This window comes from Gouania willdenowi, chromosome 11, assembly GCF_900634775.1.
Source record: "Gouania willdenowi chromosome 11, fGouWil2.1, whole genome shotgun sequence".
NCBI classification, from domain to species: domain Eukaryota; kingdom Metazoa; phylum Chordata; class Actinopteri; order Blenniiformes; family Gobiesocidae; genus Gouania; species Gouania willdenowi.
In genome coordinates, this window is record NC_041054.1 from 23,033,034 (window position 1) to 23,043,138 (window position 10,105).

A 10,105-nucleotide genomic window follows, 5' to 3' on the forward strand; every position below is an offset into this window, starting at 1 on the left:
TCTCTAGCGCTGTCATCCTGACTGTAGTGTTATTCCGCCCACTAGCTAGAGAACGTAGCAGCAGCGGTCACGTGATATCAATTCACTAATGCACTGTGAACTTACGTATAGCATTTAGCATAGCACGGTTACGTCCAAAGGCAGCGTAGAGAGTTGCCTTTGAACGTAAATGGTTGTCATCTTGGGGAACTGACTGCGCATGCGCAAACACATAAAAACACACAATGGGAACAGAGGAGAGCAGCAATGTGCCTTTGAGAAGGGGTGTGGCCTCCTCCTGCCTTACAGCAGTTAGGAAATAGCGATGTTTAGCAATTTGGGCTATGAAATGCACAAAATGCTGACACTAGGTACTGTAGGCTATCGAAAATTGAAAAATAAATAATTTATAATTATATTATAATTAAAACAAATAATCAAACTATCAATTCACCCTTGGGTAGGCACTGCCTACCTTGCCTACCCCTTTTCCATTTCTTTTCTGCCATGACCATTGGTTATCAGGCTTGTCTAGATGAAACCATTCATGAGGTCATTTACATTGACCATTTATTGTAATGTGGGTGTGCTGAGGGTGCGATGTGAAGTCAATTCACCGGCATAATATTCTCTCTGGACTGTGATTAATACATGGAAATTCACACAATTTTATGAATAAATCTAGATATTTTTTCGGGTGGCACATTTTCAGATTTTCAGTGCATGCATCCTTTTAGCATAGATCCTATGTAATGCTTTATAAATGAGGCCCCAAGTCTGTAGTAGTACTACTGTAGCAAGGGTTTGGGTCAAATACTAATTTCAGTTACAATTACGTTTTCAATTATCCATGTTCAATTTTCCAATTACAATTAAATTACAACAATTTTTATTCTCAGAAAGTTAATTACAATTACATTCTGAATTACAATTAATCACAATTACTGAGCCTGAAATAAATAACCTAATAAAAGTTAACCTTCCTCTTGTGTTAGCTTTCTGTTAGCATCTCTAATGATAACGGGTCCTAAATTAGCTGTAAAATACACTAAAAACAAATATCTATCATCTCATTTCTTTCTTATATATTGGTTTCCTTGTTAGGCTTCATAATCATTGAAAATATTGATAATTGTTAACTACATACAGTATGTGTAGAACTGTACATAGAACTGTAACACGGTTCCCCAGTTTGCTTTAAATTACAACTGACAGTTTTTATAGAATTTCCATGACAATTACCATTACAAAGTCAATTATCTGAACTCAATTACAATTTAATTACGATTACGACAGCAACGGATTGCGCCATAATTGTAATCAATTATCAATAATCTATGTTCATTATTTTTAGACTTATTAAATACGTGACTTATATGTTAAGCATTGGTTTTTGTGCATTTTCTGTAGGGGTGAGTATTGGCTAGGATGTTGCAATACGATATGTATCACGATGCTTGAGTCACGATATTAAGATATATCCCAATATTCTACCCAGTTAATATCAAAATGAAACGTAGAAATGAAAAATCTAGTTGCTGTATATGTTCATCAGAAGATATTGATCATTCTGAGGATTAATTGAGTCAAAACTATTTGCTTCAAAACATCCTATTTATTATTAGTGTTTTTCACTGAGAAAAAGAAAATGCAGTGTTACACACTGCCATCATAAATAAAGTGCAACAAGTTTCTTTTCACTGAAACTACTGTGTAGAAGTCTCAAAGTAACCATGACAACATAATGACGGCATTGCAACAACTGTAAGTGAGAACATTAAGGATAAATCACCCTGAGTTACTGACAATGCACAAAAATAAGAAAAACTAATTTATCCTATTGTATCAGTTTAATCACTGATCTGAACAGATTATATGAAAATAAAATGTCTGTGTATACATAAATATTTCAGGCATTACACACTGCCATCATAAAATCAAGTGCTTCAAGTAACCATTGCAACACATTGAAATAGGAGTGTGACGGTATCTCGATACGGCGATTTATCCCAATAGTTCTTCTCGCGATCGATTATCGATATGCTTGCGCTAAGTATAGATTTTTTTTTAAAAAAAAATTTAATTTTTAATTTTGTTTTTTTTATTCAAAACCTTTTCTGCTTTTTACTAAAATGTGCAGGTAGGTCTTCACAGAAATGTTGTCACTGTTTGTTGAAGGAAACAATATATTGTTTACTGGAATATTGCACGATAATGGTGTCACTGGTAAGAAAGACCCTATTTTTTGTTTACAGAAAGCACTATTGTAGATACGTATTCGTTTACATTGTTATGTTGACACTTATTTACAGAAATGCTGCATTAAAATAGTGTCGCTGTTCATAGGACACTTTTTCAATTTAATGTCTTTCAGAGATATAAAATAAAAATGGTATTTTTTCACTTAATCTTTTTTTTCTTTTTGTTGTCTTAGATTATTGTAGATTGATTTCTGACCAATATATCGATAATCGCAGCATCGTCATATCGTGAGATAATCATTATTGTGAGCTTTGTATCGCGTATCGTATCGTGAGGAACCCATAGGTTCCCACCCCTACATTGAAAGCATTGTAGTCACTGAAATATTGCACAAATACACAAAAATATTGATTAAATATCCCCCCCCACAAAAAAATTAAAAATTTAAATTAAAAAATTGATTTAAAATCAGCACCCAATCGTGAAATTGATTTTTTTTCACACCCCTAATTTTCTGTACAGAATGTTTTTGTAATACAGAACTCCATGTGCTTTCAGTAAATGCGACTTCCCTTCAGTTTATTGCAAAAGATCCCCGTTTGTTTTCATTTTAGTGCAAAGTTAAGAGGGAGGGTTACTGCTGCTGAGAGTTATCTCTGGCAATGGTGGAAATGGAAACAAAGAGGAACCCAAGGGATCCAGCGGGGCTCTGTGTTCTCTACTCTAGGCCCCATTAGATGTGACAGGTGATAAATTGCGTGAAGGGCAAAAACAAACCAATCAGCAAAAGTACGCGGACGTTGATAAAGGGGAGCACACTGGGCTCGTCATCGGGGAGCGGAGGGAATTCTCAGACAAAATGCCACTTCGATATCCAGTTGAGCCATACAAACCAATTAGGCCAGTAGACATGAAGCTGTGGGGAATGTAACTGGGTGACATTATTCAGTCGCATTCAGTCACAGGTTTGAGAAGTAAAATGTCACCATCCACTTGTTTTCTGTCCCATTCTTGCTACAGGGGATTAAATAAAAATATAGTTTGTGCACTTGCAGTCATAATTTAAAAAGTGAAACTAAATTACAGGCATCGAATAAATTGTCATATTAAAATGTTTAAGTGGTAATTAAAATTTCTTTTAATTATTGAAATAATGTAAAGGCGTGGAGTCTATGAAAATTTTAGTGTGAATTATAAAAATAAAAAAAAAAACTTTTTGAATTTTTAATAATTGATCCCTATTTATGTCTATACATCCAAATAAGTTTAATTTGAGCTAAAACATGTCGGGGCGGATCTACTACAGCATTGGTTCTCAAACTCCCTTACTTTTGAATGCAAGTACCTACTTATGTCCGACTACAACATTTTGCTCAGAATACTGTAAAAAAAACAACTACAGAGCATAATGATGGAATGAATGTGTGCTTTCTGAATAGATTTATTTCTATAGTTTTTATCATTTAGGGTCATCTCCCTCCTGATGTGGGACCAGGGCTGACCCTTGTATTTTTAGTGTTATCATTTTGTGTATTTTGTTGTTGTCCATCTGTTTGTTTTGGGGATATGCTACGAATCCAGATTACCTCTTAACACGCTAACTTCCAGGATTTAATCAGTGTGTGCTGGACTACGAAGCTTGCTAACGTCTTACGGAGCTAAATCACCATGGTAACTTATGCTGAGCGGCTGGCCTGGTTGGGAGTCCGGCGACACTGGACCAATCCATCCAATGAATTAATATCATAAATAATCTCACGCTTTTACGCATTAACAGTTGTCAGCAGCTTCCTGCCTTATATGTAACAACAGGGTTGTCTTTGGTCTGAATTATGGATTTTAGTTATTCATATTTTAAACTTAAGCAACACCTAACCAGGTCGGGACCAAATTATGAAGTCCGATCAGATCTGAGCGAGTATAAAAGCTCCGCCTCCTGATGCGCAGTACAATTGTTGCTCTTCGCTGTCATTATGGATATAAATTCATTATATTTATTAAAATCATAAGCTGTGAACACGCATGCTCTGCCAGGTTCTCCATTGTAATGATTGGTCAGACGCTGCAATCTCCACCTCTTTCATGTGAACGTGCAGAGGCTGAAAACACATGGCTTAAATTAGCGAGTTTGTTAGTTAGTTTTAGCCTGCTAACAGATATTAATCCAGGATATACAGTAATTATCTCGATTCGTAGCATAGGGCCTTTATGATTCAGTATATTTTTTAATTATTTTGTGTGTTTTTGTTGTCATTTTTGTGGGTTGTTGGTATTATTTAAATTATTCTATCTCAGTGTGTGTGTTTTTGGTGTCGTCGCCCCTTTGTCCAACTACAACATTTTGCTAAAAATACTGTTAAAAAAACAACAATTGATCATCATAGTGATGGAATGAATGAGTGACAACACACATTTTAAAGTATCCAATTTTGTAAATAAGTGGAATAAAGCAGTATTTAGTGGCTCCTGAATAGATTTATTTTAATAGTTTTTATCATTTCATCTCCTAACTTGTATTTTCAGCTCATGTTTTAATCAAGGTCATTTCCATCATCATGTGATTAGCATTTTTAACTAAATATAAACATTAAATGATTTAATAACTATCACTAATAACTAATAATTGATTAAATTATTTAATAACATTATTAAACCTCATATTTTTAATGCTTTTATTTGTTCATTTTCCACTCTCTGTCTCAAGTACCCCCTGTAGTGCGAGTTTCTGTCTGTGTATGTAGCGTGCGTCCAATGACGCAATACAGTATATTCTGAACTCTGACAGGTGTAAAATTAAACACCATACAATCAGAAGTGAAAGTAATACATTACTGTAATTGAGTTGCTTTTTTGAGCTTTAAAAAGTAAAGTAGTTCATTAATTACATTTCTACACCCAACCGTTACTGAGTAAATTATAATTTTTTGTTTTAAAATGATCAACAGACCTCACATCATAGCCGACCAATCAGATTAAACGTAATGCACCTCACTAAAACAGCATTTAATGCTTGTTATTTCATCAGTTTTAGAGTTCATAAATGTAGCTATACTTATAACCTGATAATCGTTGTTATTTTGAATTGAATTATTAATTGGTGTTATTTTATTTAAAAAAGAATTGTACATTTTGACAAACCTTTTTATTTCATTCGGGTGCCTTTGTGGAAAATAAATGAAGCTCCAATTGTGCCAGATTTGGTCTCTTCCTTTTTAAGTTTATACATGAGATGTTTACTGTATGCAAGGGAACCATGGCAACGATTTATTACCAAAAATGAATGTGGGGGGTGAAAGTAACTAGTAACTTTTACTTTGAGTACTATTTAATTGAGCTACTTTTTACTTGTACTTGTGTATTTTATGTACGACTTACTTGTACTTGTATTTGTGTACAATCAAGTAACAGTACTTCTACTTGAGTAGGATATATTAGTACTATTTACACCTCTGCTACTAAGTATTCAACTTCCTTTTCATTCATCTGTTCACTCTGACAGTGATTTTCTTAAACAGACAAACGACACAGACAAAGCACACCTGTGTGATGTGTGTGTGGGTTAAAATACTAACATGTGACATCACCGCTGGACAGGTCTAACACGTTTCACACATGGAGGGCTTTCAGTTGACACCACACAAAGGAACTCGGTCGACCCACAACATGGTGACACCACGGCTCAATGTGCAGCGTAGGCCACACGTTAAACACAGGGGTCGCCAACACGGTGCCCGTGGGCCCCAGGCAGCACGCGTAGACCATGTGAGGTGCCCTCACAGCAGCACTGGTCACCAGTTGACGCCATCTAAAATATGATTTACCAGGATTCAAACTCACAAAGATTCATTCAGATCACAGATCAGTGCCTTAATAGAGTTAAATAGTGTTGGACCTGACACGTTTTCTTTATTTGACTTAATGAACCATCTTTAAATGATCATTTTCACTGAAACATTGGGACAAATGTATTCAAGTATCACAGATAGGATTTCAACAAAAAGGTTGCAGATTTGGTGTTTAGATTCTAAAAAATAAATACAAATAAAATAAGATTAAATAAGAAAGAAAGTGAAGTTTTAAAAAATCTTACGTAATTGTTAAATTATAAGAACATGTTTCGGTTAGTAAAAGAGTAGTGAGTGGTAAAATAGGAACGTGATGATTGCCTAAGAAATGTTTCAGAAGTGGTCATTTGAAAATGAAACAATGGCATAAAATTAAAGTGAAATAAAGTGTTGCATGTTGAAACTTAAGTATTTCCTAACTTTTTAAGTCTTCCTTCATGATGGAATTCAAGTGAAACTGGGAAATTGTAGCATTTTTTCTGTGTGTATCAAAGTGGTAGCCCTTCGGACTATTCAGTATCTTTAAAGTAGCTCGCGGTTTCAGAAAGGTTAGTGACCCATCATACACTTCACACATGTGGGAATTAGTTTATAGATCTACAGTATGTCAAAAACATACAAATGCTTTCTCGTCTGTTTGTTTGATCAAGATTTGCCAAATATAGGGAAGTGTGTGTAATACAAGTGGTATTTATTATGCAAAAGTTACCTTATTTGGATGAAAAGTGGCCAAAAAATTAAAGAAGGGACAAAAATTGTTAAAAAGAACTTGCAAAAATAGGCAAAATTGGAAAAAATATATATTTACTGGAAAAAGGTAGCTAAAGTCTGAAAAAAGTGTCAGAACTTTTTGAAAAGGGACAAAAATGGGACAAAACGAGTTCCGAAATGGAAAACAGTAATAAGGGGTTAAAAAGTTCCCCCTTTTAAGGTTTTCTGGGAGAATAATAATTAAAATTAGGATATAAAGAGCCACATGTTGAGCATCACTGACTTAATAACGGCTTCTACATGGTGTCACTGATAATGTAGTGGACTGGTCTGGACACAAAAGTAGGAGTCCTGGTCCACCCCTGTGTAGAAGTACATTCAAAAATACATATAATGAACATTAAAAGTCACCTAATTGGAAGATAATGAGTTATTTCATATAGACAGAACACACACAGACAGACAGTCACTATGATGCACAAGTTACAAACTTTATACAAACTCCTGGAAGACCAAACAGCGTGAGGGGGAGTGCGGTTAGCTACAGGAAGTGTGTTAAAGACTTGTTAAACATCCTGGGAGACGGAGTGATGACCTGAAAACATCTGGCCTGCTGTGGGCCTTTACCAGCATCTAACAGCACGGGAACCAGTAGTGACTACACATACAAATATTGATACGTATTAAAATACTGAGCTTTTTTCCTCAGCGTAATGCCTTGCTCCTGCCATGCTGTAGTTACACGCTGCTCTGTGATGTATTGCATTGCGTGACATGTCAGTGTAAACTATGTAAACCTCCAGAGGAAAAGTCACTGACAAAGAATGTTCCAGAAGCTCACACCCACTCTCAGTCCACATACCTTCCTCTGTCTAGTGTTAGGGTATATTCCTACTAAAATGCAACTATTTAAGACTAAAGTCATGCATTTGTCTTCTAAGATGATACATTTAAATGAATGAATGAGGACAACTTCTGACAGCACTTTAAATGTCAACAAAGGATCTACCAGATAAACTAAAGTGTTTAGGACAAAAGCTCAAAAGCAGTCATTTTTTCCTCTCCCCTTTTTTCATGTTTGACACTCGTTTTGTTCCACCCACTGCCAACTTCCTATGATACACCTGGGTACTTCCGCTCTTAGATTTCAAAATAAAAAACGTTTTTATTTATTTATTTATTTTACATCAAATTTCTACGTACATAAACTACCGGTAATTTATTATAATGGCAAAATGTTGCTTGGTTGTCCATTGTTATTGAATTGTCTTTAAACATAACAATATTATTAATCATTTGAAGTTAACTGGAGTCTCCAGATTGTTCGTCTTCTGTACCTGCTTATCTTTGTATTCCTGTGATATAAAATAAGCTTTATCTTGAAAGTGACATTGTCTCGTATTGTCTATATTTGTAATACATAATTAATCTAGATTATTTGTATTTAATCTTGATTATTCTTATTATTACTTCCTTTTTTTCTTTAAATTTTTAACAACAGTGGGACAATATATCATGTGACAAGTTATTCCGAAATGAAAACCTCAAGATAAATCGGCAGTGGCACTTTTTGCACTTTAAATCGGAAAAATTGCTCTTACTTGTGTTATTGTTTATTCAATATTCGTTTGAGTTGAAAACGTTATACTCAGAGTATATTTAAATATATCCACAGTTAGTAAAATAAAAGCAATGTTTTTTTGTCAAGCAGCAGTTTTTTTTTTTTTTTTCTTCCAAAAATATCATCCTATATTGCTATTGTGAGCTCTCTATTGTATATTGTCTCATCTTGTGGACTTTGTGTATCGTCCCACCCCTACTTTTTATTCATTAGTGTTTGTTTCCATCTTTGTTCTGATTCTGATTATTCTGATCAGGTTTAAAAAACATACACCTTTTATAGCTTTGTTCGGTTGTTTTGAATTAATCCTCATCATTCAGTGCGATTCCGTCTTTGAAAAAAAAAAAGAGAGAAAGTAGATTAAATTTAAGCCCTTAAAGCTTATTGCATTGACTGAAGAAAAAAAAAAAAAAACTTTAGTTTTTTTCTAAATTGATGAAAAAAACAAAACAAAAAAACAAAAAACGAATTTGGCCATATGGGAGGCCATTTAGGAAAAAACACAGTGAAAATGAAAACTAAAAAAACACATCAAAAACCATGGGTTTACACATTAAAAAGGGGCATTTGTACATTGAAATGCATTTTTTAAAGCATACTTTTTGTATGTATATATATATATTTAAATTTACATCAGATTTTTTTTTCACATTGATGAAGCTCATCGGATATATGTTTTTTCACATTAAAAAAAAAAAAAAAAAAAAACACTGATGTGCAACCGGACGTTAATTGATTTGACAGGAAGTTAGTTGTTTTTGCCATAGACATGAATCCTGTTGCCGGAAGGTTGCTAGAGAATAAAAGTACTGCTACGCGCTATTGAAGTGACTTACTTGCTTTTCTCGTTTGCTGATTATTATTTTAGTTTTTTTTTAAATGTGAAAAAACATATATCCGATGAGCTTTATCAATGTGAAGAAAAAAAAATAAATTCTGATGTAAATTTTAAATATATAAAAATAAATAGAAATTTTTAAAAGGGTTTTATTATATTTTTATAGTATAAAAAATATATATATATATGCTTTTTAAAAAAATGCATTCCAATGTACAAATGCGCCATCTAATGTGTAAACCCATGGTTTTTGTTGAATTTTTTTGGTTTTCCTTGTTTTTTTTTTCAGAAATTCAGAAAACCCCAAAAAAAAAAACAAGGCAATTATTATTATTATTATTATTATTATTATTATTATTATTATTATTATTATTATTGTTATTGGACTTATTTTTATCTCAACATTTCAGAAAAACAGAAAAGCATTTCCTAAAAAAACAGGGCATTTTTTTCCATATACTTATTTTTATCTCATCAATTTAAAAAAACAAAAAAAAAAAAAAAAAAATATTTCCTATAAAAACTTATCTCATTAATTCAGAAAAACCAAAAAATATTTCCGATGAAAACAGAAAAACAGGCCAAATATTGGGATTTTTTTTCTTATTTTTATCTCATCAATTCAGAAAAACCAAAAAAAAAATTCTTATAAAAACAGAAAAACAGGGCAATTACGTTTTATTTATTTATTTATTTTTAACTTCTTTTTATCTCAACAATTCAGAGAAGCAGAAAAACATTTCCTGAAAAAACGGTATTTTTTTTCTCCATTAACTTAATTTTATCTCATCAATTCTTAAAGACCTAAACTTTTTTTTTCTTCAGTGAACACAATAAGCTTCTGTATTACGGGTCATGGTTGATGCTTTTATTTTGAAAAGCAATCGTGTGCCTCCTCGCCCTGTGCTC